The following is a 26,715-nucleotide window of genomic DNA, read 5'->3' on the forward strand; positions in this document are numbered from 1 at the left end:
GGGGAAGGATTCAGGTCATCCTAGCTTTCATTGCCTAATGTGTCTAGATGCAAGCTAGGTATCTAAATTTCTAATAAGGAACAATTTAGTGGAGTTTTGGAAACAATTCAGCTGAGGTGTCTTCTTGAGAGTGACCTGGATTGACTAGGTCTCAGGTGACTTCAGCAAGATTGTAGAATCACTCATATAGATTCCTACACTGTACATACCCTATTTTAGGCTATGTGTTTTGAGAAACCCAGTACTGTTTTGTCTCAAATAAATACAAAGCCACCTTACGTTCAGCAAATCTAAGGTGTTTCTGAGTGTGTAACACTTTGAATACCTCAGCCTGCCTTGAAAAGAGACAAACACCATCAGAGGACAGCTTAATTCTGGAGCAAGCCAAATCACCCTCCGGAGATATGTGTCTCCTTTGACAAGGAGGAAGGTTATGGTGAATAGGCGCCTAACTTAAGTAGTACAAAACCAGCCTTTCCAGTCTGGACCTTCTGTGTTGTTGCATGCTTTTGACAAACTCTTCTTAATGGTTACCTTTGGCTCAAGTGATCTGTGTTTATGTTTCTGTGTTGCTATGTATACACAGTATGTACACATGTATGTACAGGTATAAAATACGAATGTGCTGTTGATAAATCTATTGGCTTCAGAAAGTATAACTATCAAGAAAAATGAAACTCATGATCTGAATTACATAGTTTTTAAAAATATACGTAGTGGGACTGACATGACAATTCTAGCCATTCTCATTAGTGACTATGAAAGCCTAGGTTTATTGACATGAAGTGCCAATTGTGAAAGGGACGTAATCTGTGATTCGGAAGAGGGTGTATCCCATGGCTAATGAACATCAATGCCAACACCTGTTTGATTTCTAATTGCTCTGTTATCCAGACTTCCAGAAAAAACTTTGTAGCCCATTTAGTCCAAGCTTTTAGGCCAGCGAGCAAACCCAAGTACTTCATATAGTCACCACAGAAACAGAGGTAAGCAGTCTTCAAGACTGTAAGAATACAGAATGAAACCTTTAAGGAAGAGGTCAAAACTTCTAACAACATCAGCTCAAAGAGGACACGGTGGGTAAGCCTACATAGTAATTAAGAGCAGTCTTGAAAAGCCAGGATTTGAGTTCCTTCCATTTATATTATTCCCTCAAGGACTGACTGAACTGGCCCTGCTTGAATTCCTAATGTGGAGGAACCTGGGTGAGAGGAGAAAGAAGTCAACATGCCAGGCATGGGGAGGCATGCTTGGCCTGGCAGATCTGGGAGGTCATGGTTTGTCCAAGCCTCAGGCTATTACTGCATGCCTGCAAAATGGACAGAAGATGAGTCTGGTTTTCAGAGTGACTGCGTGGATATAGACACCTTGCTGTAAACAAATTTAAAGAAGTTTCTTGGAAGACTTTAAAACCAGGGTTGAGATGTAATATTAGGATCACAGCATTGCTAGTTCACATGACAAGTCCCACATTATTTGATGTTTCATTAAAGTCCAAGTTCCCGAGACAAATGGTTATCTAAAGATCTCAGCTTTTTTTTTTTTTAATAAGAATTTAAGTCTGAGCAAGACACGTTGGCCTTTCTGTATACAGTAGATGTAGAGAAACGTGAGTCATCTCATCCTAAGATAGGCATCTAAGATAGGTCATACAATTTGCCTCTGGTGGTGTTTATTTTCTCCTACACTAACTATAAAAGAAGCCTTGGTTGACTAGCTCACACTTAGATGTCCAATTTTCAGACATCTGGAAGCCATCTGAAGGCGGTGTTTGAGAGCCCCAGTAATAAGGCCAGTTAGCCTGGGCTTTGCATTGTGTTAATGGGATACACATGGCTTTTGGCTTTCTTAGAGACTGGGCAGAGCTCACTCAGTGCCTGCAAAAGACTGTATAGACACACCCTGTAAGAGATTATCTGAGGGAATTCCCTGAAAAGAGAATTTTTTATCCTACCTGCAGCAAACCTTGAGCAATAGTGGCAAAACGCTGTAAAGCACCGGGGAAAAGTGGTGAACACATGAGGAAAACTAGAAAGATAGCTCCCAAGGAACACAATTTCTTTATCTGCCCTGACCTCAGCATGGGGAATAGCCACGGGCAATAGGAATTCCTCCATACATCTACCACACTGAAAAATGTGAAACCAATGACAATGAAATACCTGCAATTTCCAGGCACATTTGGCCTAGGGGTTCAAGTGGTCACAGCAGGTTTCCATCATTATGCCAATTTTTACAACATGCATAACAGACCTTTATTCTCCCACTTCAGTTTATGGCTTCTTGTACATGACAATGGATACTAATTTTTAGCCATGTTTATGACAGTAGTGTCCCCAGCAATTTGAAAGATGAATGGACTATCATCTCAGACTTCACAAGCCACTTTTATGTTTCTTGATTTTTACAGCTAAGATATATGACTTTCAGGATTAACTGGAAGATGCACCTGCTTTCCCAGGCTTTGACTGAGCAGAGAGAGTGCGTGGACTGAATGAATGATGGCGTTTGGGCAGACTCATACGGAGATGGTAAAAGATTCTCTAGTGGAGGCTGTGCAGCATAACTGCATAGCTTAGTGGTCATCATGCTATGCAGAAAGAGCTGGTCTGGATGATCCAATGTACTTTAACTCACTGTTCTCACATTTCAGTCCATAAATTCGTCAATATGTGCAGACTAAGAGATAACCACAATAAAAAACTAGACAAATAAATAATGTGAAATAAACTTGTAATCATCAGTCTGGAAAAGATGAGCTTCCTCAACTGGTCAAACGTGAATAGGATAAATGCTCTAGCATTTCTGTTTAGCTGCACATTTGGGAGCTTGAAACCCAATTTGATAGTGCTGTCATATGAAATAATAATTGCTGGAAAGACGCACACCACGTAATTAGCTAAACTATTGAACCTGGGTGCAGCAGAAGACAATGAATGCTTCATACACCTCCCTCATGTACAAGGAGAGCATGCACTGCTTTGTGTTTAATCATTCAGCACAGATTCATTCAGTCATTCATTTAATGCAGACCAGAAATGCTGGATTCTGCATGCACCATGCAATAGGTCTGGATGCACACCATGCACGCTCACTCTGGTAGGCCTGATAGATTGCATTTATTGTTTCATAGCCACGTGCGTGCTTAGTGCCCAGATGTCCAGAACCCTTCAAACAGTCCTACCTAATCTTAGCTGGAGCTATCACGAGATTTTCTTCACAATGTTCTTTGACTAACTGTAGCCCAAATTAACCCTGAGTAATTTTAAAGGTATCTGGGACAGCTGCACTAGACGTGTAGGTGACCTAAATGCTGCCAAGAGTCAATACGGAGAACCAGACACTTCTCAGGGTGCTGAATCACCTTCCAGATGTGTCTTTCTTTCTCCGTTGACTGCCCAGGGGCCTGGAGCAATGAAGCTTCTGTCTTGCATGCTTCAGCTAAAGGTGTTTGGGGGAGGAATTCAGGCCTACATGATCCCTGGCAGAAGAGCACAGAACAGGCCAGACTGCATTCCCTTGAGCAGCTTTCTCATGGAGCCCCACGGGGACCAGGCTACGTGGTCTCTACCCACAAATAGAAGAGGTCTGGGACCAGGTCCCAAGGCAAGTGATGCTAAATGCCTCACATCCCCACTGCTTCTGGTTTGCTGCCTCTACAGCAGTTTTTCTCTGGGGAGAAGCAACTGGAGCAGCCCAGGCAGAGACCAGTAACAATTGAACTGATTGTGAACCATCAATGCTCAAGCTTGTTCTATGGCCCTGGCTGACTTTTCCAGTCTTATTATTGCCCTGTACACTAGTATTTAGATTTCTGAGAAGTACCAAAAGTAGCAATCCACTACGTACCCAGTCTCTGCCAATATTAGTCAAAGATGGATTTACACCAACAAGGATTTATACTTCAGGTTCTTTAGCAAAATACCTAACAAGCCTTCCCATCCGCTCCTCAGTTACTAGTTACAGATAATTAGTCTAATTCGGAAAATGATTGGGTATTTGGACAACATGTTTTTACATGCTGCCTCCAGCTGGACATCTTAACTACTCTAACACGGGAAGCTACTTAACTCCCCCCCCAACTGTTTTTTGTCTGTTTTAATTAGCATTTCGGCTGTATACATCTCTCTATTAGTTGTAATTTTTAGAGTATTTTTAGAATTCTTTGGAAAAATCCAAGTTTGGCATAAAAAAGTGACCAAGACACCATTTTGAGAAATCCTGCCCTTACGCTCTAGACCAGCATTACTCATTCTGCAGTCACTGGCAGATGGTTCATGAAACATTTATTGAGAAATTAAAAACAACAGCAGCATTGACAACAACAGCTTATATATACACATTTTCCTACAAGCTATTGAATGAAAACCTTTTCCCCCGTGAGGACAGTCAGACAGGGTGCAGGCTGTCCAGATAATTTGTGCAGTGTCTGTCCTTGGAGGTTTTCGAGACCCAACTGACCACAGGCCTGAGCAACCTGGTCTGATCGCAAAGCTGCCTCTGCTTTGAGCAGGAGGTTGGGCTAGAAGGGTCCTCCAATCCTCTGATCCCATGATCCTATGAAACGGGTGTGAGTGAGAATATAAAACAAAGGATATGTCTCCTGACATTTATTCCAATATTGATTTGATTGTAAATGAAAATTACTGGAGTAACACAGCACAAGATGATTCCCGGATTTAATTCAAGAGATGAGGTGGTTAGTGAAAGAAAAAAGTTTTCATAGAAAATCTAATCTTAGTAGTTAAACCTGTTGGATTTTTTTTTCAGTCTAACTCATGATTTTGCATACGTTGAGTGCTGTTTGTGAATTGGTAAGAATTCTTGTCAGAATCTTCCAAAAATTAAAGCAGCTTCATCTGGATACGTAAGTTTGTTGTGGGTTTCAGTAACTCCATTAGAGCAAGGTTCAGCCAACTTCAGTTTATTTCCACATCAGATGTCTTATCTATATTCCTTTATTTTCAACACAAGAGCATGGCCTGTATCCTATAAATGTTTGGTTTTTACTGTTTACTTGCAGATTTGTTGCATTGAAGTGGTTCTGTGTTTTGTTCTATGGTACAGTGCCTAATCATTAGAAATGGTCCATTTGTTTCAGATTTTTTAGCAGATTGTTTAACTGGAAATTACTCTTTGACACCTTTTCCCATAGTTTTTCTGAGAATGGAAAATATTTAAAAGAGAATAATCGCAGGACTACTGTGTACTTGTCTGCTTAATCTCTACACATAGATAAGAATCACACATTCAAAATACTACAGATAGATAGTGAACATGACTGTTACAGCTAAACATGGTGTTTTGAGATCAAAGGTGAAGTATATACGTCACCTGGAAGAGACTGTTTTATAATTGTGTGGATAAAGACTCTTGAAAGAATTCCTGTTTATACTGGTATACTGTTATTGATCTCTTTTATTGTAAGAGTCCTGTGGGGATAGGCAAATTACCAAGGAACATGGGGGAAGAAATGCGCTTCCTTTATCTCTTTGTCTTTATCTTTTTTTCTTGTGCAGCTGATAAAAATTAATCCCTGATCCATGGAGGCTGGTGAATCAAGTGACCTACAACGAGAGCAGAGTCAGCTCTGCTCTCTCCCAGGAGCACAGCACAGGGAGATATTCTGAACGCCAAGATTTTGTAAACAGCAGGAAAAATTAAAAGTTATGTAATCACATGCTGCCTGCCTGTGTTCGCTAAATCTCTGTCCTTTCTCTTTCTGTCCTGAACTGCTGCTTGGTGCTGCTATACACACACCAGAAGTTTTTCAACCTAGAGATATTTCCGGATGATTTGATGGCAGAAGCAGAAAGTCTGAAACCCACACAGCACTCTGGGACCATTGTCTTCAGCAGCAAGTCTGTGTTAATGGGGATACTATCAATCATCTTACCATACTGGCACAGACCATCAAGCTCACAGAAGCCAAGTGCGGAGCAGGAACTCTCAATATCCCACGACATCTGTAAAATGCCTCGCATCAGTGCCCTGATCTTTAGTGGCCCTTCAGTGTGCTGCCCATGTGAGATTAGGAGGATTAGGATCACAGAAAATCACAGCACAGCAATTTAGATGTTTCCAAATCATTTCAAGTATTTTCCACAGCATATCAGATTCAGAGAAATCTGGAATTAAGACTGACACTGGCATCAAAGAGATCCAGTCAGCGTTTTCTACTAACTCCTCAATTCGATAAAAATCATCATGGTTCAGTCTGAGCGAAGAATGAACAAGAAGTCCTGAGTCATCCCCTGCAGTGTTAGCTGTCAAACCATCAATGAAATATTTCAGTCTGTGCCTCTGGTGCTTAACCGCTTACGAACTAACAGTTCAAATACTTTTTTTATTTTTCATGGGCTGATTCTCCTCATCCCTTACCTATGGTCTAGTTGGAAAAAGTTAGTGAAAAGGAGTTTGAACTTGTACAATCAAGCTGGTTTTGCATTATGAATAGGCCAAAGTGACTTATAACAGTGAGAAGTGTAATAAATAATCATTCTGCTGGTGTGCAGTTCAAAAATGACTTGGCAAATACTTTTCCAAATTCTTCTAAAACTAAGCAGCAAACTTTCCAAAGTCAAGAAAAAAACGGTTTACTCATTTGCTGTCTCTGAAACAAAGGTAAAAATGAGGAGGGAGGAATATAGCAAGTTCTGAATAGAAAATAAATCATATCGCAGGAGTCTGGTTGTGACCTCAGTGTGTTGTTCTCCTTTGAAAAAGGATTCTCTAAAGTTTTTCCAGTTCCCATCTTGCACTCCAAGCTCTGCCCTTCTCTTCGCTCATCATCCCCAGTTTTAAAGATTGTGTGGGCTAAATAAAAAAATTAAAGAAATTTTTTAAAAAATGGACATTTTTTTTTCCTGACCATAGTCCAATGGAAAACATCTATAGGTCTCCCCCGTCAGTTTCCCAGCTCTAGAGACATCTTTGCCAAATTGCAATTCATGTAATTTGCACTTCAAAATGTGGGCACATAACCTCAATGCTCTCAGAGTTGTGGGAATAAACAGCATTTCTCCACAAATCTTCGGGGGAACGTTTAATCAAAAGTCTGCCTGGGGCCGGATGTTATCATGCAACATGAAGAAGCAGGATTGTGATAGATCTACTCCCAGAAAGGTTTAATCAAATCTGTTCAGTCAGAGTACTCTGCCCTTGAGTCACTGATGGGCATAGGCAACGCAGGAGTGATGCAAGAATGTCCTTAAAGAAGCATGGCACCCTCTTGTCCCTTGCACTAAATGTGGAGAGCACAGAGCACCGAGCCCTGCCTGCTTCTCCCTCCTTGGGTGATGGGTGATGTGCACTTACTCCCCTTTCTAGAACTAGGATAAATACAGTGGAGTGAATTCAAGATCCTTTAAAATCACATGCATTTGTATGTACCTCTGGAAAGTGTTTTCGAAACTCAGTAACCCACAAATGAAGAATAATAAAAATATTTATCACCATTAAGAGTAACCCTGAGGAAAAATCAGGCAGAAATAAGGCACTGACAGTACAATTTATTTACTTGTAAGTCTATGTAGAACTTCATATGAAGTTGATATTTTGAGTATTAACTAATCATTTATTAATACTACAGAGATCTAATTTGAATCTCAGTTATGCTGGTGTTATTTTGAAATAAATCTACCAAGTTAATGCTTTTGAATCCAGCAATCCATTTACACCTTTAGTCTGGAATTTCCCCAAGTTTACACTATTTTATCTGAGATTGTGGAATGAAGACTCATGTCTGGAAGAGAGGCTAAAACAACCATTAGCGATTTCTTTAGGATGCCAAGGCATCAGAAAAAGATCATCAGTGAAAAGTGGCTTAAGGATTTACTCCTCAGAGCAAAGAGAGTGGGGCAGCTTACCTGTGGTACTGAAAAACACAGATATCTTTTTTTCAGATATCTGGGTTCAGCAGGCAGAAATGAAGGGGCATTTTAGGTGCTAAGTCAGAGTGAGGCCCAAAATCTCTGTCACCAGCTTCACCAGGAGCTGGATTCGCCCTGTGCAGTAGGACTTGCGGTATTGATCACACCATGCCCTCGTTCAGCAGGGCCAAATAGCCCTAAAATTAAAAGGAAGTTAATTTTCACCACCTGATTGTAAAATTAATTAAGTGCACTGGTTGGGCAATGATTGGAACAATATTTATTTTAACATTTTCCACTATTTCTTAAACCAAAACATCTTCTGCTTAAAATACACGGGACATTGAACTTTTAATAAATATGACTGTGTTGGAATGTGGTTACACTACTTCATGTGTATAAGGTAGGGGCTTATTTTGAAGAAATAAGAGGACTCAGGGTATTACAAATGATTTCTCAGTTGAGTAAAAGAAAACATAACTTTTAGGAAAATGATTCCCAGTAACTCAGGTTTTGGTTTTCCTCCTACAGGAAAAGTACAGGGTAAGTAGGGATAGAGCTGAGTAGGAATTTTCAACAATTTAGACTTTCAGCTGAAAATAATGATTCAGTCAAGGGAAACCTTTGCTTGGAAAAGATTTGGTTTTCACAGGTTTTTTTCTACCTACAGGCTTTTAGGAACTATTTTCAAAATTTGTTTTTCTGTTGCTAATAATATTGGAATCAGTAGTAAAGATAAATTTATTTTTAAAAGAAGAAGAAACAAATTCACAACAATTTCTAGAAGACAGATGCTCCATAGGAAAGTTGCTAAGAATTGAATATGTTCTTCTTGTTGACCCTATATGTATTTCTTTTTAAATTGTTATTCAGAGATATACAAGCATTTTTAGAGAGCCCTTTGGAATACCAGGAGTGTCGGTATGGTCCCCGCTGCCCCCTTAGCACAAAAAACCCTGCTAGCAGTAGGAAGCACTTGACGCAGCGCACAGCTATCCCAAGCCATACGGTGTAAGCATGAGATGTTCCCGTTTGGTTCTTGCCTTCACCTCTCTGTGCTCAGACATCGAGCCCCCGCAGCGAGCCTGGGAGAAGGCAAAGGGGAGGCAGTTTCACCTGCAGCATTTTAAATCATTCTGAGAGGGGTAGATTTACAGTACCCCTTCAGGCCAGTGTAAAGGAGATGTACAATCCGGTAAACAGAGACTAGAGATGTTTTACAAATTGTAAAGACATGGAGACAAAGACACAAAGCAAAGCCAGGAGTGAAATCTAGCCAATCTTGCAAACTGCTTGATTATTCAGGCTCCGAGTAGGAGCTGAGACTTTACCCCCTTCCCGAGTGAGCAACCTTTGAACTCATCTTATGCTAAATTTCGGATTGCGTTGATGACTGCGTTCCTAAGGAGTACAGGTTCCATCAAAGGTCTGAGAGCGCACATGAAAGCACAGCAATTGCAGAGGACAGGAATGAAGGGAAAAGCATTGACTCGCTGTGTGAATGTGAAACAGATCTCATATCTTTTATAAATATTTACAAAGTAATTAGAAAAAAGGAAAGAAAATACACATCAACAAATGAGGCACATCAAAACACTGTCACTAAAGCTTGCGTTTCAAAAAAAGTTAGGAGGAAGAGAAGGGCAGCTGTAGTCTATAGAAAACTTCATTAATGTTTTCAAATCACTCATAGGATTTAGGTGCTGAAAGGCATGCTAAATTGGGATTTATACATAATCAGATCATTGAAAAACATACAAATGGCTGCCAGAGTAAAGTACAATGTTCACTTTTGAAATTACAAAAAATCCTTTGTTTCAGAGAGTGAATTGACTAAAGTTTAGTTTCAGTGAAGCATGTTTTTGCTTTGGGTGTCATTATTTAGTTTGGCCTCCTTGCCAGAGAAGACTTTTTACTGACTGCAGTTCCTTCAACTGTTGTTTTTATTCTCCACCGACTTAAAAAAAAAAAAAAAAGGAAAAAAAAAAAAAGAAAAATCAAGGCTGTATCAGATGCTTCATATTTAAATGAGAACTGCTCAGTGTTTACCTTTAATTTTGAGATGGCAGTGGGGGAGAATTGCAGGGGGCTTGATTACTTGCCAGGATTTCTCAAACAGATGGATTTGAGACTCCTCACTTAAATAATCTGGAAAATCAAGTTGGACTGGTTGAATGAAAATGCTGGCAAGTGCGTAAAGAAAACATCCATGCATCCATCCATCTATCTATTTAGGCACCTATATCGCTCCCATCGCCATGGTATCTGTGCACCTTCAACAGGAACGTCATGCAGCAGCCTCAGATTCCACACACCACCAAACATGCCCTTGGAAAAAACCCAGAGATAAAGGATTATGCATGTTATGCCTGTGCATACTAAAGAAAGGATTTTTGCACTTTAGCAGCAGTTTCTGAGGTTTCTATGGCTAAGATATTCAAGCACGCACATATCCTAAATCTTAGGACTTAGTGATGATGAATAGCTCTGAATGTACTCTTACGGTGTGTTCATTGAAACCTTGTGATTAGAGAAGGAATAAAACACATATTTCCTTTTATAGTTAGATGGAGGTAGGAGGTAGTGTTTCCAAATGGTTACTAGGTAAACTCGTTTGTCATCATTTTGTTTTCCTTTTTTTCTTCCCTCTCTTTTTTTTTTTTTAATGTGAGAACTGCCTGTCTCAACACCTGTAGAGACAGGAATTATTTAGATAGGAATTCGTTCAGAGGAGGGGGGAGGAAGTGGGGGCAGAGCTGAACCGTCTGTTTGAACATCCACCCTTGCTGAAGGTAGTTCCCATGGATACAATAGAAAAATACATTTCTCTGCAAAGGAAGAACCAAGTTCCAGTAGATAAGGGACATAATGTGCCCTGTACAGCGAGAACAAACTCTGATCCTCCTGAGCTGCACAGTCCATAAAGGATATTTGAGAACAATACAGAGGGTAACCGCAACCTGTGTCCAGGAGCAGCGCGACATGAAAAGGTCTGAGTAAGGACCTTGAACCATTTCTCCCCCTCCCCAGTCCAAACTTGGCAGATTGCACTGGCATCAAGCTAGTTTACAGGTACGGAAACAAGCAGATGAATTAAATGGGCTGCATACTTCATGGGATTATGTATTGCACGTACTTTGTAATGATTTAAGAATCGATTTGTTGCCAAGAATCAGAGTACAAAAAAAGAATGTGTATCAAGCTTTTCTGTATTATGTGTTTATAGAGATGTACATAGTGTGAAGGGTTAGTCCTTTGCATCAGCGCATTGTTTTCTGAGCAACCACTGTTTGTATCACAGTTCCCATCTTCCTTCGTGTTCTACCAGGTCAAGAGACTCCCCCCTGTTTCTTCCCATTGAACTACTCTATACAGTTAAGCTGTGGAAGTCCTTCCCACAAGATGCTGCAGATGTGGGATCTTAAATTTGTTCACACAAGATTGATTGAACACATGATATACAAATACTCTAAGGGCTATTAAACACAAAGCCACCACCTCTGGCTTAGGAAACACCTCCTGCCTGCACGAGATGGGCAGGACCAGTCCTTGCTGGCCACTGGTGGAGGCAAGATATGGAGAGAAGGACTTCAGAAGTTCCTACTCTCTGCTCTGTTTCATGACTTCGCAGAGCTATAAACACACAATGGCTCTCCTAAATTTTATCACTTAACTGAGGTTCTTCAGTTAGGAAATGAGAGGGGATTAGAGATGCACCAAGGTGCCCCCATAGTCCCTGGAGAGGGGATGAGAGGGAGGCACCCACTGCACCCACCTCATACCTGAATTGCCCTCTCGAGATACCTCTCTCTCCATTGCCTAGAGACTGCCGGACGGCCAGCGTTCTCAATTCTCTCAATGCCTAATTACTTAAATTTAGGTGGTATAAATCTAGGCCTATGCTTTCATATGAGCATTTACATGGGAAATGCTCACCACATAATTATTGAGAATGGATGTCTAGTAGTTGTCTAGAATAATAAATGTAAATGTGTACCGTAGAGGAACTGGGTTCATTCCAAACTGTAGAACCCAATCCTGCAAACCTAGCTGGAAAGCTCTGATTTCTGAGCATTTTGTTTCAATGTTTTTAATACCTTTTTCATTTGTTTGTTTCTTCAAGGATCTTTAAAGCTAAGAAGTGTTTTCAAAAAAACATTTCAAGAGAAAAAAATAGCTTGTTTTCTTTTGAAAGTCCCCAAAAGTCACTAGGGAAAAGTTTTAGTTTGCAGATTTCCCATTAAAAAGAAAAAAAAAAAAAGAATAGAAAATGTCACTGAGAACAGGCTGTCTAAAAATTGTTATTGTGGTCAAAAGCCACTTTTCAATTAAAAAAATGCCAATGACACAATGTCTCCAAGTTTTAATCTCCAGTTTAGAAGTGCTTACAGATATAAGTGGTATCACTGACTTCATTAAAACTACTTATAAATAAAAACAATTGTTATGTAAGGCATGTATAACGGTAAAATTATGGTTTTAAAAATGATACTGTGTATTTCATTTAAGTAGATGCAATTTGAAGTCTCTCAGCATCTTGCAAAACTCAGATCCCTTAGCTTTATTGGCAGTGATGTTTCATACATCGTTGTTATACTGTTATTGTTTTATATTGAAATAGCATCTAGACCCCAAGCCTAGACAGAGCTTTAGTGTAATGTGTACAGGTGCAAGGAAAAGACAGTTTGTAAAAGGTTTTAGAAAAATTACCATAACATGCTGCAATGCAAACATCAACAGCTTTCACTTTGGCTGAGTATTAACAAAGCTATGTGGCCAAGGTTGGGGCTTAGGAGCTTTGTGCACACCTATTTAATTTGGGCTGGAGTTTATTAGCTTTGTTTACATGGAGTAGCAGTGGAACCCCTGTATGAATCAATGAAATATTTATAGAGCATGAGGCTGACCATGACTAAGGACATGTTTACAACCAGAATGAAAGGTGATGCAAAGTGCCCAAAGCCAGTTTTGAGACTGGTATTATCTCTGAAAAACAGTACCACGAAGTCAGACCAGTGTGCCACTGTGACTATAACAGCGTAGTACAGCAGAACTGGAGACTGCCAATCCCTGACCCTGGAAAATGCAGAGCGCTTGTCCTAGGCGGAGCAGCCAGAGCCCATACTACAAAGCACATGGCTCCGGCTCTCTTCCAAGCTGCCTCTATGGCTCTAACATGTAACTGTTCATTTCTGTTTGGTTTTTTTCAACTGCACAGTATATTGTGATGGCTGTGTTGTAGCCCACCATAGGAGTGTTTCTATATGACAAAGCTAAGAGTGTATGTCGCATACTCCCTGGTGTGGAGTGATGGGAGGTGGGTGGTGTTTAAGGATACAGAGGACAGTGGAGGCAGCCAAGCCCGGTGACATTTAATGTAGTTATACTGCTTCTGGAGCAAATTATCCCAGAGCAGTGCCCAGGCTTTATTTCAGTGGAGCATCAGGACCTGTGCCCAGGAGCACCCTGGAGAGCTAAGTCGTTTGGTAGCATAGCTATAGCTGCTGCCGAGCCAGACACAAAGAGCCTGTCTAGGAGGATCCCCTGCCTGGCTCCAGCCTCATCCTCCACCAGCAAGCCCTAAAGACACGTGACGTGAGGCAATATCCAGCTGTAGGCTGATGGGGACACAAAGCAGAGAGCTCAGCATGCCACCCTCCACTGCGGAGGAGCCATGGAGGAGCCTAAACTCACACAAGATGGTCCCTAAAGAGTTAAACAACCTGCTTTTCCCTCCACTTTTTTCCTCTCCCCTAAAAAATGTCTCCATTTTTGTTCCTAAACCCATCTGGGTTTGAGGGGCTCCTCTTCATCTCCCTCTTCATGCTGAAAATCTGTAGCTGCTGTGTGGATTGCTGGGTCTGTGCACAGGTCCCTGTCATCTTGTTACCAAGATTTAGGTCACAAATCTTGAGACTAAACAGAGAAAATGTATAAACGGTTAGTTCAAAATGAAAAGTGTTTTCTTATTGTGTCTGCATTTTTTCTGCAAAAAGATGACATACTCTAATGCTCTGTAATTCAGATACCGTGTAAAAATATGTATTTGTGCCTCATCTCTATTAGATATAAAATAGTGAATGAAATTTAAAAAATTCATCTGAAAAGCAAAAGATTCAGATTCTAAAGTACTACAGCCTGAGTGCCATTGTTTCAGCAAGAATAACAGCCCCATAAAGGCAGGAAAGATTATTTTACCCAGTGTCAGATGCGATCTGGTCACTGGAAGGTTCCTTATGCTCAGTACAGTAGAATAAGTAATGGACAGGATGTTATTCATCTCACCCTGGTGTATATGTGAAAGAGGTTAGATGAACAGGCTCCCTGCAAGTGTTTGTTTCTCTACCCTGACAATAAAGGGAGTATAGAGCAATGCAGATGTCTATATTATAGATGTTTGAAGTTAGGTGTAAACAAAATATTTACTTCTGGACTAGGATGTCTTGGTGCCATAAATGCTCAAAACTCTTCTCTCATACCTGCTAATAATTATGAACTTGGCCCTAATATCAAAGATATTTAGAGATGAAACATATTTTAGACTTTTTTTTTTTTTTTTTTATTTACCTTCTATGTTGTGGGGGAAGGTTCAGCTTCAAGGCACATTTCGGTCACGTATTTAAGCTCTCCCTTATAATGAAGGCTAAATCTGAAGCCTAAAAGTGTCATGTAATCAAATGACTCTGGAAAGTGGGGTTTCAATATTCCTCCTACCTTTGCTAGGAGTTAGTAATAATGATTGGGTTTATAATGTAAGAATTTGAAAGATGTTTTCTAGAAAAATATAGGTGGCTTCTCTTAAAAAGATTACAAATCATGTCCCTCTTTCATAGCGAGTGCTGTGAGATGAATAACTTCAGGAAAAAAGAGACGTGGTTGCACGGCTACAAACACTTACACAACGTAATGCCTTTGAATGACATGTAGTCATCGTGGATCCTGTATGAATAAAATGTTGCTAGGTGGTTGATAAATAAAAACAAAGTGGGTTGGCTGCGTAGCTGAGTCTGAACATGAATTTTCAGAACTAGCAAATGAATATGACATGAACAAAGGAGTCAGCAAGGAAACAAGAAAGAGTTTCAGAGTAACTTGCATTGCTTTCCAGAGGTAATTAGGCACAGTCAGGTGCAGCAGCCGCCACTGTTATGTGGCTGCAAGAATTAAGGCAATAAAGACAAAAGCAAGATAATTTTAAGGTGGAACTAAGGCAGCTTTCTGACACAGAACTGTAAATTCAGCCAGTGCAAATGGTGGCCTCTGAACAGGCAGAAGAATTGACTGAGGTAAGGAATGAAACAAGGTACAAAAAAATCAAACAATCCACACAGTAAGAAATAGCATTTGAAATTATTTATTCTGAGAATTGTTTAAGTGCGGTCTAATTCTGTACAGCTATATGACACAAATTATATATAAATATTATTTTAAAGTGATAACCCACAAAATGCTGTGGATTTGGGAGATCTTACAGATGTAAAACTTGAACTGAGGAGTTTAGCAAACTGAGGCAGGTTTTGGTTTGTTTCATAGAAAATAATTAAAAGTTGGTAAGCATCACCTCAAAGTTATTATTTTGTTACTCTAACCACAACTCCGTATTGTTTTCCTGTAACCTACTAAAAATGGGATCAGGCCATGCCTCTAATATCATGACTGTAGTTTGTCTGTATTGAGAAGTTTCCAATTTTCTTTTTTTTTAATCATAGTTTAGCACAATATACCTAGACACCTCAAGATTAGAACATGGACAAATTTTCCCTCTTAAAACAGCAAATTTAAACAGTAACTTCCTGAGTTTTGAATTTCACTAATCTAACAGTACAGTAGTATCCATTTTAAAGAAAATGAAAAACATTTCCTTCTTTCCCTTGAAATTAGAATTTCCCCTCAAAGTGATGGCAGAGTAAAAAGGAGGTTCAGAATAGGTGATATTCAGCCGTATGGACGGGTGAATTTAAAAGGCACCTTATGTAAAAAAACACATGTTCGATAACTATTTTTTAAAAAATATTCAACCCTGCAGGGCTAGAAACAAGAACTTCATACTACTGTTTCTAGCTGAAAAGGTCCTACAATAAATATTAGTCCTCAGAATTGTGACATTTTTATGCTTTGGAGTAGAGATTTTTTGAAGATTTTTATGGTTCTTCTTGACCCCTGAGAGGTTGGATTCATGGTAAGTAGGGCATGTGGCTTTTCAAGGCTACATAGCATAGTCTCAGTAAAAACAGGCAAAACTCCCTCACTGCTCTGATGGTTACAAACCTCCTTCTAATTTCCAGCTTCAATTTATTCATGGTGAGTTTATACTATTTGTTCTCGTGCCAACCTTATCCTTTATTTTTAATAGCTTTTCAACCTCCCTGTATTTACCTCCCTAATATATTTATAGAGAATGATCACATGTCTTCTCAGATCTTTGCTAAATTTTTTAGTATCCTCTGGTAAAAAAACATTTAAAAGATTCTACTTTAACATACACAGCCCATGCAGAATACATATTATGCTACAAATTTTTCTACCACTTAGATGGAACAATCTCCACAATTTACCCACAGTTTTCCACTGCTGAATACAGCAGTCACCCCAAGTTGGGGTGTATATTTCCTTCTTAATATATGTCTCCTTTATGTTTATATAAATGTATAATACGTATCTTATTCTTGAAGAAATTGTTTTATTTAGGCTGTAGATGAATGAATACATGAATATATAGATTATTATTTTTAATTAATCATCTACACTGCTGTTGACCTGAAAGTAATGCACATTTCAAGTGTTCAGCACAAAGTAAATTGATGTAACACAGAGTCATCTCATGAAAAGGGGTAGCATGTTGATGAGACAGTATAAGCATTCAAAAATTATGAGCCAGAATCCCAAATTAGGGAGACAGCCATAAAAGCCATGAAACTAAAAATATTTCGTGAGGTTTTCATGTAGCTTTTGACTTTTTAAATTTTCATTACCCAGACCTTTCTCTGCAATTGTAAGAATTATGTATCAACGTCATAAAAATTGAGATGGGATTTTCTTGTAATTAGCTGACTTCAGTGGAGGTTTAGATAAAAAACACAAAATATTATGAGACTTGTGATAAAATCTTAAGAGTCAGCAGTGCTGAGTTATAGAAACAGAAAGCTGTAGGTGGTAGGAGCCAAGGGAGCAAAACAGGTATCACTCGGCTGTTGATGGATTACCTGGAGGTGCAGAGAAGAATACGGCTTTAGAAAAAACAGGGGATTTAGAAGGAAAAATTGAAAGTCTTAACAGTGTTCACATTACAGTTTTGAGAATTGCTATGAAGGGGATCCTTTCTCATGAAAAATTGCTTCACGCTCTGCGTCATGAAGGAAGTTTTTGGCTTCTTAACGTGCCATCTTCTGCATGCTTAGAAGTCCTGCGGCTGCTTAAAAGTGTGCTGGATAGTAGCCTCTCTCAAATGGGAACTGCACAGCAGAGATCGCTGGAGAACAGCTTGCTCTGGTCACAACCCCTCCAGCTGGGAGAGTGGTCAACTGCGTGCTTCGGGCAATTTTCCAGCCTCTTTGTGTAGCCAGGAGTGGATCTAGCCCAAGATGTATGAGGTACAATAGATTGGAGCAAGTGCCTGAAAAGTCCGTAAAGCCACGGGAGTTATTTTGAACTGGATCTTGAAATCAAAAAGAAACTATTACAGTTGCTTCAATGTGGGGGTGATGTGTCTGCACTTCTTTGTACTTGTGAAAAGGCGCCAGCAGCGCTCTGCACCACTTCTAGTCTGGAGGTCTGGGACTTCTGGAGGCCAAAGAGAAGCAATTGCATTGATGCCAATAAAAAGTATATGGTATGCTGAATTTTAGTTCAAAAGCAACATGACTAGCACACCTTCCAAGGGAACAAATAACCACAAAAAAGAAAATCAAACCATGGAAATTGTTTAAAGAAGAAAACTCACATTTAATTGAGAATTGCTTCATGTGAGGCAAGGGAGCCAAACCCACTGAGTGTTTCAGCTATACTTGATTTATTGAGCACAGTGGGCTTGCCTCTATCACCTGACATAGTAATTTTAAACTATCTTTGAATTATCTTTTTTAATTAAATTTCTAAGGGATGATTGGATTTTCTGTTTGAGCGATTATTTGTTTGCTTAGAAAACACACTAGACATCTTGCTGTTTGACCTTTCTTTTACTTCAGATGAAGGCTTAAAAACACTTAATAGCCGACCACCTTGTTAACAGCTAGTCAATTGTAGCTCCAAAGCTGGTACATCCTTCCCTAGCAGGAGTCCACCGCATAAGGATTATCTGGTAACGTAGATCTCAGATAGAATTCCGCATGTTTCCCACCAGCTTTTGCTGCTGACGTACAATGTTTCATGTCCATCTGTTCCCTGTCAGCCATACTGAACACCCCTGTAGCGTTTTCTGCGGCTACAGCTCGGCCACAGCTGAGAATACTGGGGAAGGTGTTGAAGAAACATTAACATGTTAGGTGTCCATGTGAGAGGTGCAGAAAAGGAGAGGGCAGGTGGTGGGGGTTGAGGCTGTAGATGAAGCTCAGCCTTAACTAGTGTTTTATATCAATACATAAATAGTAATTGTTATACCTAGAAATGAACAGAAGAGGTTAACTTTCTACACATTAAAGAAGAGTATGGCCAGAAATGGGCATTTCATTGCCATTTCAATGGTAGTAGAGTCAAGCAGAGCTGAATGCTTATGACTAGTCTCATCCCATATCTCGTATCACAGAATCAGAGGCACGATATCACCAGTGGTTTTTGGTTGGTAAAAACTAAAGAGAGGATTAAGCTACTTGGCTACATTAACGCTAGAAAAGCACTTCCGAATAGAGACTGAACAGGCAGCAATCATTCTAATGCGAATGCTGGAATTAGCCCAGAAACAAATTTTAAAGCATGACCTTTTCAACCAGTCATAGCCACACTTAACCTTGGGATTTAAGCACAGCTCAGATTAACACTGGTCTGTGGAGTCCTTAGATTTTATCCCAAACAATACATGAATTATCAGACCAGTGGCCACTACACTGTTGGGTTTTTTTCTTCCTCTGAGGGAAAGATAAACATTACTACTATTAGGAATTTTAATAAAAAGGATCACAGACAGACCTGGCTCCTCTGACAGTTTGCCATACTCAGCTCCCTCTTTCGTTAGAAGCTCCTAAGCAAATTTCACAGACTTGGCTAGGGATCTAGTGAGCCGTTTGAGGAAGGAGTCTTCTCACCTAATTTTGCACTAGTACCATGTAGACATCTACATCTGATCTAGCTAGTTATCGTTGATGAAAGGAATAAGCACACAGGACACATTTCATCTGAACTTGGCTTAGATGTTTCTGTTATGATAGAGATGCATCACATACTACAAGCAGCTTTTTCTCTCCAGTAACTATTAAGGAGGACCACGTTGATTAACTCAGATGTAAATGTCTATTCTATAGACTATATGTAGACATCTATATACAGTTAATATACTCCACCCTTTCTTACTTTCATGACATAACATTACACATGATCCTAGCCCTTTCTGTTTTGCCTACTTAATTTTTGTTTGTTTGTTTGTTTATTTATAATGCATAGAATATTTGTGCATTATCACCTTTGCACATATTGTAACTTTTTCGTACATGCATACCAAATTTCTGACCACACAAGGTCTGAACCATTCATTTTGGCACATACAAACATACAAGTGCTTGCTCATGCCCAAGTAGAAAGCATATTAAGATAGTTGATCTCATAATACCAACAAAAAATAGTGATTGTTCTGTGCTAAATGACCTCAGTCATGACCTGGAGATTATCTGCAGATGATCTGTCCTCTGTGACTCCCTGACTGTTTCTCAGGCTGTTCTGCTTCACAGTTATGACTGGCTGTGGTGAACTGAGCCAAATGACTCAATTTCTTAGTATCTCTGATTAAAATGTTATGCTTTCAAAACCAGTTAAAGAGTTTTCATTTAATCCTGGAATTGGGTTTTGTTTCTGATGGGAAAAAAGATTTATTTTTGCTTTATTTAGAATTTTCCATTTTAATGTTTCTGTCCCTCCCTGTTATTTTGGGGGTGGGTTTTTTATGCTCTTCTTTCACTGGAAAAATCATTGGAGTTTTTTTTTAATGGTTGGAAAACATATTTCTCAACTTTTGAATGCTTTTAAACTTTACAGTAGAAAAAGTCGTGGTACAAGAACACTATTCATTCTCTTTAGTCCCTTTCCCTTACATTCTCCATGTTTTCAGTGGGAGAAAATCAAGGGAAAGAGGAAAAGACAATGAGTGAAAGCTGATGCATTATTGAAGGAACAGGGTCGTATTTTTTGTTTTGGCATCCTTTGAAAAATTAAACATTTGACCAAATGATTTTTTTTCACATTTTTTTTGTGTGAATTCATTTTTTTGATATAAACACAACCTTTTCTCAAGAAAAATTACAATAAATTATGATTAGTAACTCAGAGTCCTTTAAGATAGACTTGTATTTTCTTATAGTGCCTAGGACAAATACTCACCTCTGCTTTAAAAATGGCGTATTTCTTGAGCATCTTTGGCTTGTCTACACAGACATCTCATCCAGCTCTCGTGTTTACTTTCCATTTTCAAGCAAGCTAAATTTGCATCCACACTATAAAAGTTTTTGCCCATTAATACCGTCCCCAGGAGAGGTGATCTGCAACTGCTACATCAAACCAGCCAGACAATACTGTTTCAGAGGGAAGAAAGGCAAAAAGCGTCTGCAGGTATTTATACTCCATGAAACTTCCTAAGCACTTCATACATGAAGTTTTAACTAGATTTATATGGAAAGCACCGTCCCCTCCTATTCCTCATTCCAAACGTCAGCTTACTTCTATAGCATTGCATCCGAAATCACTGAGGACACAGAGACAAAAGAGCCCATGTAGGCTTCTGGAAAGTTTCTGAAAGTTTCACCCAGCTCCTGACTTCACCCCCAACAGATTTACATGCTGGCGTAATGAGCATGAATGATGAGCTGCTCTTCGTCACGAGCCACCTTATGGGTCTGTCTGCAGAGAAAAAGTTTAGCAGCAGATAACCTTTGCATTGTCAGTTCTGCTCCAAACAGGCAGAGGAGAAGAAAATAGCTCTCAGCAGATGTAAAGCTGGAGATAGTCAAACAGCAAAGAAAGAAAGTAGAGCTCTGGAAAACCTCTGCAAGCATACTGGGGAGTTTGGGACACTTGTGCAGTGAGGAAAGGCATATAGTGTTGGTGAATAATTTGTCTACGTGATTTGACTTTTGAGACTGACTTTCATGTGGATATAACATGATTGTAAAATGGTCCTTCTCAGCATTTTTATTCTCCTCTGCCATGATGTGGAACAACAGGGCATAACCAAAAAATTTAACTAGCCCAGCAATGTCAGCTCAAGTGCTGAAACCCAAGTTTTTAGCAAGGTACGGACTTTTACATGTGTACACAAGCTGTGATACATAGACACCATTTCAGAGTTTAGACTGAGACATAGTCTAGGTATAGTGAAGACAACAGAGGTGGGAGAATGAAGAGTCAAGTTTTTTTCTGGCATTCACTGAATAAAAGCAGAACATCCACTTTGATCCATGTTTTTAAATATTTCTCACAGAGATGAAAACAAGCAATTGTTTTCTCTTAATTCTTACTATGAAGTGTCAAAATAGTATTAATTTGCTGTTATTTGACGTAACGAGAGTATTTCTGAGAAACAAAAGTCTCAAGCCAATGTGTAAATATGACCTAGATTTTTAAAGGTGTTAAAAGGTATGAATTAATGGATTTTTCAAAGGCAAGTACTTAAGCGCTTACCCATATAAGTGCTTACCCATCTTTAATCCCGTTAAAGAGCTACCTGCATCTAACATTTCTTACATGCTGTTTTAAAAACCGACCCTTGTTTTAAAGAAAAGTTTTTGGACAGTCATCTTGAAATCACTTGTATTCCTCTTGTTTTATAAAAATGTCTGTTATTCTATGAGGTAGCAGATATTAATGTACCACACAACAGTCAAACACCATAAACAGTTTCTAGCAAATAATTTGAGGTGTGTACAATTTAAGTAGTTTATGGATAACCTATACACTCAACTGAGTTACATGGAAGCTTTCTCAGAAATATTTTAGAGATGTATCAGAGAGAGCAAAAGACATTTTTTGGACTATTTTCTAGGAGTTGTTCTCCCAACTCTGCAAGAGATTAATTAAAGTTCCCCAAATCAGAGCTTTTTGGTTTTGGGTTTGTTGGGTTCTTTTAACATAAACTATGCTTACCCCTCCCTGAGTTTACGTTCCGTATTTTGCAAAAAATTAAGCATGTAAATGCCTACTTTAGAAACTGGAACAGAGAATTAAAATGATATTCAAAGGAGCTGAATTCATCTAAAACTAAAGTACATTGTCAACCACCTCCACTTGCTCCAGGCACTGATGCCATGATTAGCTATGCAAGAAGCTACCTGCTGGTTTAGAATTATATGAAGTCACCTCAGGGTATCTACAAGCTTCTCACGCACAAGATACTGACAGTTTTTGTACTTGGCTTGAAACACAGTTGTTGCTACATCCAAGTACTATATCATAGATTGTTATTTCACAAGCTGTCATTAAGGTAGCTTGCCTTATTCTCACCAAACAATTAGTCTGCAAACAGTAATGGTTTGTTCCAAATACCCTCAAAGACTACAAGACCTCTAACATTTTTCAGGTAAAAACTTCTCATCTGAAGTATGAACATGCACTGTTTTTTAATAATAGAGAATTAGGAAAAAAATAGTATTATAGTCTACCTTTACAAAGCAACTTAAAATGGGGAGTGGTGGCAGGAAAGAGGAAACTTATCATGGTACAAAGATGCCTGGTAACAATGATACCTGCGAATCTGAACAGTAATATGTACGTACACGAGTTTGGAGCTGAAAGTGTTTTTACGTGAACTGGCCAACTTTCTCTGGAGAAATGATATTTCATTTTAATTGTTTATTGCCTGTTACTGTGTACATGAAAAGCAAATCCTGGCAGCGCTGTGGATTGGATATAAGAACACATATAGTTAAGCTCTCTCAAGATGAGCAACATAAATGCTTTTATTCTGTTTAAAGTCAGTGAGAATACTTCGGTCAAAAGGTGTTTGACCTACATTCGGTGGTCTTTTTGCACACTTTGCCTGATCATTCTTGGTTATCACCAACTCACACCACACAAGGAAAGGATGAGCAGTTCCAGTTAGATCAGATGTTTTGTACCCATGTTTTGTCCTTATGCAAATGCATCAATAAAGCTCGATGTGGACAATCAGCTCTTCGCCCTTCCGTGTTAAGGTTTCTCCTAGGTTGAAGTCAACAAACTCTACGGCGTTTTGCAGCTCTTCTCTGACATGAACAAACATTTCCTTAAAAAGGTGCTTCAGTAATTGCGCACTTCATTATTCAAGATTTAGTTTGGATCAACTGACTCATTTTTACTTGTAGTCTAACCAGATCTTCATTGCCATAAAAAATCAAGCCTAACAATCAGTCTTCGCTCTGATCTTCCCAGCTTCTGTGCTTACTTACTCATTCCCCCTGAAGTGCGTCCATACAACCTTCCTCATCCTGGTCCTTTTACGTTTGCAGATGGCACTCATGATATTTACATGTGTTTGCATGTCAGGAATCCCTGCTTGGCACAGCAAGGCACGAAGGTGTCTGTTAATAATTCTACCAGGGAAGATCGGAATAGATGCTGTCAGCGCCAGTCCAGAGTAATCTGCACCTTTGAAAATGAAACCGTTTATATTTAGATACATAAATATAGACTGAAGAATCTAAATTTAATTCTTAGGTTGAAAATGTTGACCTCGATGAACAGACCCCTCCAGTGAAAGCTGCAGTTGAAGAGGATGATCTGAACTCTTCGCTGCATTCATCTCCTGGTACGACTCTGTGGCCCTTAAGCAAACACTTCCTTGAAAATTACCTTGATCTTAGCTAGCACACAGGATTCACATTTTAACATAACTGGCATTAAACCAAAATAGTTATAGTCCCTGAGCAATAAAAAAAGCTACTTTTATAACTAAGGAACTATAAGACATACTCTCACCAGGACCATATAGCTGTGCTTTGGGAAATTCATGCACAGGAGTGTGCAAAGGGCTCAGAACAGATGAGATGGCACGTACAGAAACACAGGCACACAGACACACGTATATATGTGTATACATAAGTAGACAGTCTTCCTGTCCCAAAGAGCTTTTACTGTAATCACAGACAAGACATAACATCAGAAAACCACAAAAATAGGAAGTAGAGGGAAGGAGGAAGAATGGAAAACAGTCACCCTAATGTTAATGTATTTACTGCTTCAGCTAAGATTTCACACTATATGTTATTCAAAAACATACTCATTAGTGACTTCAAAGCACACAGAAGTCAACATAAAGGCTCCTATTTGTCTGCCGTAGACGTTGAAGCAGGCCTTTGAAAACACGTGGGTACCTGCTTTGTGTCAGATGGTGCTAACCAATGCAAAATGTCACTCACCGAAACAAACAATCCGCACGAAAGGCTTTTCTGTTTCTTCCATATTTTGCTGTCAGCTTGTCATACGTGAATTGCTTCACAATAATAAACAGACCATGGCAGGTTTGATTAATATCAGTTTTTATTACAGCAGTTGCAACCATTAATTATCTGGCTGACTAATGATGAGATGTGATGTGGTTCTTATCTAATAGCCAAGGGTATCAAGTTCATTAAAGTTCATCAAATATAAAACTAAAAAAATTGGGTGCTGCAACTTTTCTGGAAGTCTCATAAGAGCAAAAGTCTCCAGCATGTACATTCACATGATTTTTTTTCCTGCCATGATATAAAACTCAAGCTGCATTAAACACGAAGAGCAAATGAAAATTAGTTGGAAGAGTATTTCAAGTTGCTCCCATCTTAGAATTATTTGTTCTTCCCAAAAAAATATTTAGTAGCTTCCTTAGTGGGTGTTTTCTGTTATGATTTAAAATTATATCTCATAAATCCCTTGAAGAATTATCCTAAAAATACAGGGTGAAACACAGGCCTATTGAAGTCAATGCCAAAACTCCCATTGACTGCAGCAGCGCCAGGATTCCACCCACATTAAGATTCAAAACAAGAAATTACAAAATGTCCTTTTTTGTAAATGTTTAATACCATTGTTCAATGCCCGGTTCTTCAGTGTTTTTAGTGTTCACTTTTACCTTGTCTTTGAGTGAGGTTTACTCAGCTTACAAATGACCTTTGAGTGTGCTTTTCATGCATTTATGCTCGTATTTGTAAAAATATTTATCATGTGCTTACACAATATCTAGAAGGAGATACAATATGTGCACTTTTTTCTTGCTTTTGTGTATCCAAACATTTTGCTGCTACAATTTGCATGTATATTAAAAAGCTTGATTAAGGCAACCGAAAAAATCTACTTGTAAATGACTTCAGCGATAGCTGTTTGCCTTAGAGAAAAAGAATTTCTGTAACACAAGATAAGAGTCTTTCTTAAATGCACTACATCTTGAATTTTAAGTGTTTGGCATCCAGATGACATTTTAAGAATTTAATGTTAATATCCAGGAAATAATAAAGTTGCTATAATTAATACACAGAAGTCTTGCTTGTGAAGCTCATGGGGCTGCTACATATGCAGCGTTTCCAAATCAAGGCTAAAAAGCAAGGAAATGAAACCATAAGCTACATGAAAGCATGCAGATTCTACTTTTCCTTTCAAAACTTGCTTATTACTGTCAGAGGACCAGACGCTACAGTCCTAATGGAGCTTCCTTAAGAGCACCAAACTCCTGCCACCCATTTAATCACTTTTCCCAAACAGCCATTTAACCAGACTTTGCTCTCCAAATGTAAAAGCCACAGGATGAATATAGGGAGTCACTCGCATTGAGAGACAGTCACCTGGCAAACACAAAACCAGACCAGGAGGGAGAAGAAATCTCGCATGAACACAGCGGATGCGTGAGCAAGGCAGGGTGGGCACATCCGTCTCCAGCGCTGCCCCGCGCAGAGCAGACCAGGCGGCCTGAGCAGCTCGGTGCCTCCCTCCAGAGAGGGATTCGGATTCGAGGGTCTGATATTCGTTAATGAGAAATAAATAACTGAGGTTGCCGTACAATTCAGTTCTGTCTGCAAAGGTTTTAATGAGATTAAGAATTGCAATGAAAATGTATAATTAATTCGCCATTTTCATTCTAGCTCTTTGTATTTTCTTGCCAGATGAAAATTATAATAGGATGATATGGTCTCTCAAGCAAGAACCTAACTGCCTCTAGCTTCAGGGTATTAGATGACTTGTTCTCACAAAAGGAGATATTAATAGTACTCATTAGCAACAGACTGACTTTCCCTCTACTGGCTTATAATAACTCAGAAAGGCAAGAGTCTATTTTACTGGGGCCTGGGCAGTGCTTATTCAGCACACTCAGAACATGTGTCGGTGAGTCGGAGTTTTTCAGGCAGAAGAAGGAACCTTTTACTCTGAAGAGCTCTGACGCGGTCCTGGGCGGCTAGGAAAGCATGACAGACAGGTGAAGCAGCTCGTCAGCATCTTCAGCGGGACGCTCGTCAGAGTGAAAATGACTTGATGACACGCAGGAGTACATAGCCTGCCACTGGTCTAAATTTTGCAACAAACAAAGGCAGGATAACTGCTTTCAGTTCTAAATGGCATCGTGTTCTGAGTTAACATCAGACCTGAATTCTGCATCTGACCAACCTCTGCTCTGCCAGATGCAGTGAAGAAGGCGGTGACTTTCTAGAGAGCTGTAAAAGCTCTCTACCCTTTGTGGCTGTCTCGCCTACCATGTCCCATACTG

This window comes from Calonectris borealis, chromosome 1, assembly GCF_964195595.1.
Source record: "Calonectris borealis chromosome 1, bCalBor7.hap1.2, whole genome shotgun sequence".
Lineage (NCBI taxonomy): Eukaryota > Metazoa > Chordata > Aves > Procellariiformes > Procellariidae > Calonectris > Calonectris borealis.